The following is an 11218-nucleotide window of genomic DNA, read 5'->3' on the forward strand; positions in this document are numbered from 1 at the left end:
GCTCAAACTCGCGACCCGTTAGTAGCGTGTAATGTTGTTTAGCCAAGGAAACCAACAAGAACTCGGATACTTCCATATAGTCAGGTGGCTTAGCAAATTTAACGTTACCGGCCGGACAAAAGTACCAAATTTGGCATGGAGTTTCTTTTCGACCTATCTATTGATTTTATCCGTGGAACCCACTTGATCGGTTCCGATTTTCCAAGATGGCGGCCAAAATCCAAGATGACCGCCACAAAATAGGAAATGTCGTATATCTGGCTGTGAAAATCGGTAATAAACAAATGAGGTGTCAATTCAAGGGTTTTCGGGGTCACTGAAACAGATGCTGGTCATGGCATTTTGCTCAGGTCACCCATTTCCAAGATGGCGGCCAAAATCCAAGATGACCGCCAGAAAAAAGGAAATGTCGTATATCTGGCTGTGAAAATTGGAAATGAACAAATGAGGTCTCAATTCAGGGGTTTTCGGGGTCACTGAAACAGATGCTGGTCATGGCATTTTGCTCAGGTCACCCATTTCCAAGATGGCGGCCAATATAACAAAAAATACACATGTTGTCACTGGCTACAGACGTCACAGAGAGGCATTTGCGAAATCAAATCAGAGGTTTTTGTAGTCAATAAAACCGATTCTTGACACGATTCTTGAGATAACATGCACGTTGTCCAGATGCTAGCCTGATAAACTGCCCTCCTAGTGTGCTGGAGTAGTGCATTCTGAGTAGGTGGTATCTTGTCAACAGCTTGGCTTTTCTGGCTGAACATGCAGTTCCATTCGGGCACTGTTAACATTCATCTCGTTACTTGTTTTGTCATAAACTACGACTGATAGAATGTAAGTCAAGATGCTCAAACGGATGTGCGGCAAGATGAACAAAGGCATCAGTAACTTGCTCATAAGCATTCCATGCCTGCCAGAACGATTTCTTTCCTTTGCCTCTAAACGCTGATGTAGTATCACATCCTGACAAGGAGTGGAAAACGGGCAGGGAACGTGATTTACGTTCACTAAGACGGGCACAAATAGCGTTGATGCTGTAATGAGTGTAGTTCTTTCCAGTTCCAAATGCTACCCATGCAGAGACGACGACGATGACGACGTCTGTGTCCACAGTTCGCACCTGGATGAATTTTGCTCCATTCTCCAAAGCATGCTTCACGTGAACCACAATCCTAGTGTCTGCTTCTTCCTGATTGCAGCTGGACATTTCAATCTGCGTTCCAACACATGTAACACGCTCTCCAGCTGTGATATATACCGAACACTCAGGAGCGATGCTGCAATCCGCAACATTTGACGACAGGAATTCAAAGAGTTCCTTCTTGTTGATTGGATCATGGAGGAAGTCATTCCAGTTGCCCGGCAGCTTGGTGTCACCTGATACTTTTCTACGCACACCTTTGCTTCGTTTCTCCCTGGTTCCCTCCTTTAGGCTATCTGGCCGGTATTCGTCCCACACAACATCCACTCGCTTTGTGTCACGCAGCTGACGTTCCAAATGGGGTATAAACACGTTGTCAGCATATTCCTGGAATGTTGAGACATTAGTTACAGGCAATGCATGTACTGTCACCGCACCATCCAAAACTTTGCAGTCATATAATACAGGTGCCTCTGTCTTGTTTGGTTCCTCGATACATTGTAACAGATGACATTTGGTACCAGACAGATTAAGCTTTCCAAACTCAAACAGGGATGGAGGATACGAATGAACTTCCTGTGCAAAGAATTCACTGATGTCACCATCTCTATTTTGTAAGGAGATGTATAACTGGCCGAAGAGTGTCACATTGTTCTCAAGCACCTTTACTAGCTTTCTTGCAATCCTTCGATCTGACTTTGAGCTTTGTTGAGAACAGGGGTAGTGAATTCTTTGAGATCGTATCATGTATGGAGTGACTCCAATCCACGAGTACGGTCTTCACATACTCTTGATAGTTCTTTATGCCTGTGTCTTCCAGTGTACGGATTGTATTCACTACCGCCTCATTTGCGCAGTTTCGACTATCAAGAGTTACCAACTCTGGGAAGTCATCAAGGAAGGGATTTCCCATCTTGCGTGTTGTGTTAGATAGGATATCAATCTGTCGCTGGAAGGTTTTCTGTGCTGCAAGTCCATGTTCATGGTGTTCGAAGTTAGCGGGGTTTTCCGGATTATCGTCATGAAGATATCCATTCTTGTACTGTCGCAGAAGTCTGGCAAGCTCGGGTCCAGCGGTCATCCAGCGTCTGAAGGCTACTGGATTCTCAGTGAGTCCTACTGCACCACCGGATGCTTTCACCACTTTATTCTCCTGCTCATGCGCTTGGTCTATTGGGATAGCAGAGTATCTGTGTGACGACTTTGCGATTGTCCAGTGATTCCGAGTTTCAAACTCATATTTGATCTTTTGTGGCAGCGCCTTCATGTCTCTGATGTGTACAGGCAGCCACCGAGAATAGTTCACGTGGTCTAACGCAAAGAACACTGGTACGAGTGCCTCTAATACAGTAACATACAATGGGAAGTTTCTCTCCCGATGGGCTCTAATAAATGTGAGAATCAGAATCTCAGAGTGCGATCATGTGCCAGAACTTGAACGTGGGAGATTTATTACACATTTGTTCCAGCCAGTTGCTGAAACTCTCATCAACATTAGATCTCTGGTTGAATGCTTCATTCAGTAGCCTCTCAGTCTGATGAACAAGAACAGTGACCTGGTGGGCATGCCGAGTCAACTACACGTTTTTATGGGCAAGAATTTGAAACGGTCCCCTAACCCTAGCAAAGACCGTTTCTTGGAGCTACTTTATATCCAAATTTCTGTCAAATATAGTATTGTAGTATTAGCGGCCATTTTGAAATTTGGCCGCCATTTTGGAAATGGGTGACTTGAGCAAAATGCCATGACCAGCATCTGTTTCAGTGACCCCGAAAACCCCTGAATTGACACCTCATTTGTTTATTTCCGATTTTCACAGCCAGATATACAACATTTCCTTTTTTCTGGCGGTCATCTTGGATTTTAGCCGCCATCTTGGAAATGGGTGACCTGAGCAAAATGCCATGACCAGCATCTGTTTCAGTGACCCCGAAAACCCCTGAATTGACACCTCATTTGTTACTTTTTCTCTCTCTGTGTGTGTGTGTCTCTCTCTCTCTCTCTCTCTCTCTCTCTCTCTCTCTCTCTCTCTCTATCTCTCTCTCTGTCGCTTTCGCTCTCTGTGCGTGTGTGTCTCAGCGCTTGCACACAGCCGCGGTACTACGTGTAGTGGTTACGTACAACCGGGCGTCTCTCTCTCTATGCGCGCGCGTATATATATATGTGTGTGTGTGTTTGTGCGTGCGTGCGTGCGTGCGTGCGTGCGTACGTGTGTCTTGTATATGTGCTGTAGTAGTTGCAGTGCGACGATCCCTTTCACTGTGCAGATGTCTCGTTAACTCGTTTATCACACCGCTGAATGGAGAACAATTTGCGTGGACGCAGCAGCAGTTTGCGCGCCCGCCGGTCACGGGTTTGATCTCCACAGACAAACAAAGCGCCGCTCCACCGATTCTCCAGTTCGTTCCCTCCGCTGAATACCACCGTGTCACGGCAAGCCCCGCGGTAACCCTTTACAGGGTAGTTAGTCCGACTTGCACACTACTAAGAGGGGTCTGTATCTCGTCGATGTCTTTTCTAGATCTCATCCGTATCGCCTAGATCTCATCCGTATCGCCTAGATCTCATCCGTATCGCCTAGATCTCATCTGTATCGCCCAGATCTCATCCGTATCGCCTAGATCTTATCTCCATCTCCTAGATCACATCCTCGTCTTTTAGATCACATCTGTGTTTTCTAGATCTCCGCTGAGCGCGTGCAGGCGCGGCTGATAGTTTTAATTTGCCGCACGGCGGCGCGGTCATCGGTCGATGGCACACGGATTGCGCTCCGCTCCGTTTCTGTAGCAGTAACACAAGCCGCATGCAGACGACCAACACCGCGACGGGAGCACCGCTAGTGCACGCCGCGCATGAAGTGTCTACACGTGCCTATAGAAGCATTATCGTCGTCGGCCCCGTGTGTCGGCGCGAGGAAACGTCGCTGTTCTCTCTAGCTTAACCAACGCGCGGGAGATGTTCTCTAGTTTACAACGCGCGGGAAATGTTCTCTAGTTTACAGCGCGCGGGAAATGTTCTCTAGTTTACAATACAACAGCGGCGGAAATGTTCTAGTTTACAAACGGCGCGGGAAAATGTTCTGCTGTTTAGCACGCGCGCGGCTGAAAATGTTCTCTGTAAGTTTACAGCGCGCGGGAAATGTTTCTCTAGTTATAGCAAACCGCGCGGGAATTTCTCTAGTTAGCTAACGCGCGGAAATGTTCTTCGTAGTTTAAACGGCGCGGAAAATGTTCTCTGGTTTTATAACGCGGCCGAAATGTTGCTCATAGTTTAACAGGGCGCGCGGAAATGTTCTCTGGTTTAACAACGCGCGGGAATTTCTCTAGTTTACAAGCGCGGCGGAAAATGTTCTCGTAGTTGCCAAACGCGCGGCGAAAATTTCTCTAGTTTGGAGCAACGCGCAGCGAATGTTCTCGTTACACACGCGCGAAAATGTTCTTCTAGTTTAGCAACACGCCGGGAAAAGCGCGACAGCTACAGTCACCGTGATTAGTTAAAACATCGCGACTTCCTAACACGTGAAATTCTATACAGACAGCGGCGCTGGCAACATCATGCAAGAGGCGCAGCAAAGCGGCATTAACCGCTCGCACGATATCAGCGCCAGCACTTATATTCTCCGCATAAACTGTACACGCAGCAAACGAGACGGCGGAGTGGGAGAAGGAGGAGGCGAATGAGGAGGGAGCACTGGCGTTGAAGCCAAAGTCGTAAATGCGCATAAGAACGCGCGGGTGCCTACATGCTGCGTGTCGCCGCGACATCAGCGAATCGATCCACGATGGACAATCACCGACTCATCGTTATGTCGCTCGGCCGATTTTTAAACGTCAGCATAAAACGCCGTTCGCAATATCGGAAGGCGAGCACCCGATTACACGCGAATGAATATATCAAAGACAGCAAGCATTGAAAGCAGTCGCAGGGCCATGTCGACATTATTCTTAAGTCGCCGCGGCTGCCTGCATAAACACGGCGCATCTGTGCTATTAACTTAAACGATAATAACGAAAGCTCGTTGAGAACTGTGTGTGATAATAATATGTCTATATTTATTTATTCATTTTTTATAATACACATGAATATATAATATATATTCTTCTGAGTGAGATAGAGGAATATTTTAACATAGTTGGAAATAGAATATGGTTGCAAACACTAATTGAGATTTTTAACTATAGTATACTCGCCGACAAAAGGTGTGCATATCTAGATCGGACAGGTATGTGCAGACAATAACAGCAATACTGTGATCGAGATGTTGATGAATCCAGGCACGGCAGTGCGATCATCGTTCATACATCGTTCGACAGTAAACAGTACAAGCTATACACACATCGATGAATAATTAATGCATCAAAAATTAACACCTCCGCTAGCGCGGTGGTGTTAATAACTGTCGCGACAGTGAAACTGGCACGTGCGACGACGCGTCGCTGTACGTGCTCCCTATGCGACGCGCCTGGCGGGCGGGCCCAATATCCTTCTAACCCACTCCCTATCCAAGCAAATACGCTACAGCACACGACACGCACGCACCGCCCCTGAATGACTCGAAGGGCAATCAGTACGCGGCTGACAGCATTATTGACATTAATCATGTATTATGTTTCAGGCGAAGTAGGTCATTCTTGCATGCGACAATAATGGCAGGTTGTAAGGAAAATCGGTGTAAATGTCCAGCATGGCATTGATTAAATATCCCACCGGTCGTAAGAGCCTATACTAAAGGTAGCCTGACCACGCATAATGAAGCCCGCTGCAAGCCGTGAGCATAGCTGCATGTTCGGCGCTTTCGCCTTGGCTCCGTAATTTTCGTACTAGCTAACGCAACAAATGCTCCGCAACGTTGTCGCTTCTATGCGCTACGATGGCTTCCAGAAACTGCGTAGAGAACATGCGTTTAAACGACAGACGGCGTGGGCATCTACTTAATTTACGGGAACTGTATAATGTGACCTCATCAACCGAGATGAAAGTTACTGGGCGTCGTTATCGTCTAGGACGTAACAGCTACGTATGATTGTTATACCGACTTTTAAGGACTCGGCACTGTAATGCGTAATGTTCTTTAGTAGAAATTGAAAGATGTGACTATAAACAGCTGCGTGAAGTCGTAAACTCTGCAGTATCCTGCGGACTTATATTTAGCATACGTGAAGCAAATTTCCACTAGCGTGCCTCGATTAAATTCATTACTATATTTAAGTTATTATACAGTATTGTATGCCTAGAATATTATCTGAACAAAAATATGACTAACTAACTAACTAATTCATTGGAATAAATACTCCCTTGGTGATTTTATCGGGTGAAAACGGAAGAAACATATTATCTACGCGTACACACAACACAAAACGACGCACATACGCGACACATCAGACACACACACACAACACACGACACACACTCCACACACACACAACCACGCACACAAACACGCGCATGGCGCGCCACTAGTTCGCGAACTTCTTTAGTCCTCTTTGCTAATTTGGCGACGATTCACTGAATTGCATTTATTGTGCAAACAACAATCAGCGTAAAAGCCTCGCTAGTTAAAACACAGATGTGTTTTATACATTATTGGCGAAAACGCGCACTTACAGAACTCGTTTCTTTCTAATTAGATGGCGAATGGATCGTTTCGCGCATCGCTTTCTGCCCGGCAGCTGCAGTGTGTGTATGTTGCTCGCGCACCCGCAGCAGCAGCAGGCAGCAGCAGCAGCAGCGCGCACAAGTGTAAACTAGTAGCTGAGCAGGGCGGCCCTGCGACACAGCTACTCAAACAATAGACACGATAGATAGATAGATCGATAGGGTAGGTAGATAGATAGATATACATATATATATATATATATATAATATATGTATATATATATATATATACTATTCCGGTGTAGCTATGTAGCTGAGGCAGCGCCGACGGCCTCGACACGCTACTGCAGATACATAACACGATAGATAGATAAATCGATAGGTAGGTAGAAGATTAGATATACATATTATATATATTAGTATATAATATTATATATAATATATATATATAGTATTCCGTGTAGCTAAGTAGCTGAGGGCAGGCCGCCTCTCGACACGGCTACTGAAAACAATAGAACGATAGATAGATAGACCGGAATAGGTAGGTAGATAGATAGATTATAAATAAATTATATAGAATAATTTATATATATTATAATATATATTATATATATAATATCACAGTGTAGCTAGTAGCTGAGCAGGGCCGGCCCTCGACACGCTACTGAAACAATAGACACGATAGATAGATAGATCGATAGGTAGGTAGATAGATAGATATGAATATTGGGGAATATATATATATATAGTATATATATATATATCGACATGGTAGGCTAGTAGCAGGCAGGGCGCGCCCGTCGACAGCGCTACCGAAACAAATAGACACGATAGATAAATGATGATCGGAGTAGGTTGGTAGATTAATAGATATGGAATATATATATATATATAATATATAGTATATATTCACGTGTAGGCGCTAGTAGCTGAGGGGCAGGGGCCGGCCCTTGCGACACCTACTGAAACAATAGACAGCGGAATAGATAGATAGATCGATAGGTAGTGTAGAGTAGATAGATATGATATTATATAGTATATAGATATGTATATATATATATATATATTACACATACGGTGTATCTAGTAGCTGAGTCAGGGCCGGCCCTCGAGACACGGCTACTGAACACAGATAGAGCACGATAGATACGATAGATAGGATAGATAGATAGATAATAGATAAGCGTACAGTGCTAGAAAGAAGCATCTATTATATGCTCTTGATAGGCAGGTAGATAGAGTAGATATGATATGTATATTATTTATAGTATAGAGAGGAGAGAGAGAGAAGAGAGAGAGAGAGAGAGGAGAGAGAGAGAGATGAGAGAGAGAGAGAGAGAGAGAGAGAGAGAGAGAGAGAGAGAGAGAGAGAGAGAGAGAGAGAGGAGATTAGGAGTACAGGATAGGAGATATACACGTACATATAGCTGTCTATGGTTTGTTAGACCGGGTTGTGCGCGCAAGCGCCGGCGGAGTGTTTGAGTATGTGTGTGTGTGTGTGTGTGTGTGTGTGTGTGTGTGTGTGTGTGTGCGTGGTATGGGTGTGTGCGTGTGTGTGGGATGCTGGATGTATTAGTGGTGGGGTGGTTATTCAGAGATGCCAACACATATTTGAAGCAATCTGTAGTTTCTGGCCATCAAATTAGTAGTTTCGAGGTCAGGCGTAGTGACGGGCGAGTTTGCTAGGGGGTCGGCATGCCCCCTCCCAGAAAATTTCTTTGATTCGCTGAAGATGCAGATTTCCTGCGATTCACGGCTGAGGGTCAAAATGACAATTAAATTGACAAAAAATGACAATTAAAAAAAAAAATTCGTAATGTATAAATGATAAATCGTAGTGGTTGGCACCTCTGGGTATTGGTAGTAGTAGTGGGCTGGTTGAAGGATTAATCAGCATCAGTTTAAGCGCAGAACTGGTGTGGGGCAGTGTAACGAAGAGCGGTGTGTGGCGTGTGTGTGTGTGCGTTGTGCGCAGCGTTTTGAGAGAGATAGAGAAGAGGGTATGGCCGGGAAGGGTAATTGGCAGGGGAGTAATAAGAAAAGGGGGGGAAAGAAGGAAGTGTGCGAGTAAGATGAGGAAGGGGAGGGATAGATAACGATAAACGTAGGACTCGACATGACTGAATACATCAGACTGGCTGAGTGCTGGCAATAAACAAAATAAATAATTGTTAACTCGGTGATTAATACAAAATTTTATCTACAGGTTTAAACAGCATCCTATACCAACTGTGTTGTTTTTGTGTGAACAGATTTTATTTGATTAATGGTATAACCGTCCAACAGCCTAATGTGACTGAATTTTTTTTAAACATTTAGCAGTAGTTTTTAAAAACATTTTAGCACAAATTATACAATTTGCGTGTATACTCTGTATATATGGCCGTTACCTCTAGACAGTATCTTTTGCTGTTTAAATCAATGGCACGTGGGCTTTGACGTGTAGGGCCATATTTACGCAGAAATATTCATAGGCTAGACAGCAGTAGACATTCATGTCGGCGCGTTAATGTTGGGCTAACTAACTACTGTTTAAATGCACCGCAAACGTATAGTTGCGCGGCTTCCAAAGACGCCTGAACAGCACACATCTCTTACAACATGAAAACCTTTAGTAGAGCATAAGGTTCAATCTAATAGTATTCAAACAGCTTATATCGGCTTCGGCCGAGTTATTTTTACAGCGCCCTCCATTGGGCACAATTCATCGCATCGATTGCTCATGCACACAATATACAGGTCCTACAAATTGTTCTACGATGTACTTTTCACTATATCTCTAACGATCGTTCACGATATTTACATTCGTTTAACAGTACTCATCGTGTCCTTACTCAAACATGGTAGATGTACAAAACAAGCACACAAGCTGCATGTGGGAGAACGGGGCTCCATAACCTGCTGCAGTGCAGTTTGGACCTACGCTTATACATCTTTATATATATAAAAAAAACACACGCGTAAAGATATATACGCTTCATCCTCATTTCTCCCTCCAACCTATTCGCCGCAAGTAGAGTATGCAACAATATCGAATCCTCGCACGTCGTCACCCACATAACATGGCGAAGAATAACGTGGAGCGATACACCAACACTAGCAGTTGTCCTTCGTATGCCTATCCTACATTTACTTCATGTAATTCCCAGTCTTCGACATTCGCTTACTCAGCAGGGGGCGTCGAACGTAGTTTGTCGAAACAATCAGCTCGTGATTAAATCAACAAGTTTTGAGATTGCAACGACAAAACTATAGATGAGCAATATTGTAGAAATCGTCGTTTACATATAAAAATCAATAGATCAAAGATATATCACACGTATGCCATGCTTGAAACTATCACCTCATGAAAACGTTGTATACTGGATGCTGCCATCAATTTTCATCACGTAAAGGTTGAAGGTAGACACAGGCGGGGGGGGGACACCTTGTTTGTCGCCAAAAATTACTCACTTACTGCAACTATGTAGTTTTATTGATTTGTCTGCGAGAGCATACTGACCTGTATATATAATGTATTAAAGGCAAGTCAACTATCAATTCGCTTTCAGCCGGAGCCACGCAATGAACATTCAGCGACAGCCGTGGCGGCGAAATAAGACATCATTGTGTTACTTGGCTAATTAATGCACTTTGCAATAGTTAACGTTGAATGTGTTCTATGGTTCATCCACTTATCCACTACAAGCTTTATATACGAAAAATTGTAAGCCTTTATCAATTAAATACAAACTAGTAACGCCAGCCTCTACTTCAATCTGTTGTCTAGTTTAAGTTTAATAAATGAAAATCACACCTCGGTGTACCTTGTCCAGTTTACCTTCCACTAGCCACGGAAAAATAAAAAAAAAAAAAAACAAAGAAAGAAAAAACACGTAATTATTAATTTTTTAAAAGAAGTGAGCTGGTGAAAAAGTTAAAAATTTGTTAAGGGCAAATGGTTTACTATAAATCAGCGGTTATCAATTAGCGTTTTTGCTGATAAATTTTATACTTGAAACGCAGCATGACATTTGAATTGTAGCAACTAACCCTTGGTAGCTTTTTGTTATTAAGCAAATGATTGCCATTTATCTGCATTATTCAGGTGGGAAGAGATTTTGTATCATGATACTTAAGGTCAAGCGCTTGGCCTACCGGAATTCGTAAGATGGCGCACACTGTGTCTCGGTCCGTGTGAAGTTGTAAGGACTGGTAACCTGTAAGGAATAAATAAATATACACATTTATAGTATATCAGTCCGACCTCCTTTATCGCAGCCACGTTGGGACGCGGGCAACCCATCCGGATTATGGGATTTGGCCGGTGATTTATGAGAGTTATGCTCAATACACAGGCATTTCTATGGCAGTTCAGTAGGGTTATGAATGCATGTGATACATGGTATTTACTGGGCGTTGCTGAATGGATTATTTGGTAACAAACTGTCGTGTTTTATGGTTTATAGGAAATAGGAATATAAAATGAAATAAAAGCG

General features: G+C 43.8%; 1 protein-coding gene across 1 annotated transcript in view; it reads right to left on the reverse strand.

Annotated features, from left to right (window-relative positions):
• LOC106807759 (netrin-1-like) overlaps positions 1–11218 on the reverse strand; it is a 54086-nt gene that overhangs the window by 40572 nt on the left and 2296 nt on the right.

The sequence above is a fragment of the Priapulus caudatus genome, unplaced genomic scaffold, assembly GCF_000485595.1.
Source record: "Priapulus caudatus unplaced genomic scaffold, Priapulus_caudatus-5.0.1 Scaffold233, whole genome shotgun sequence".
NCBI lineage: Eukaryota > Metazoa > Priapulida > Priapulimorpha > Priapulimorphida > Priapulidae > Priapulus > Priapulus caudatus.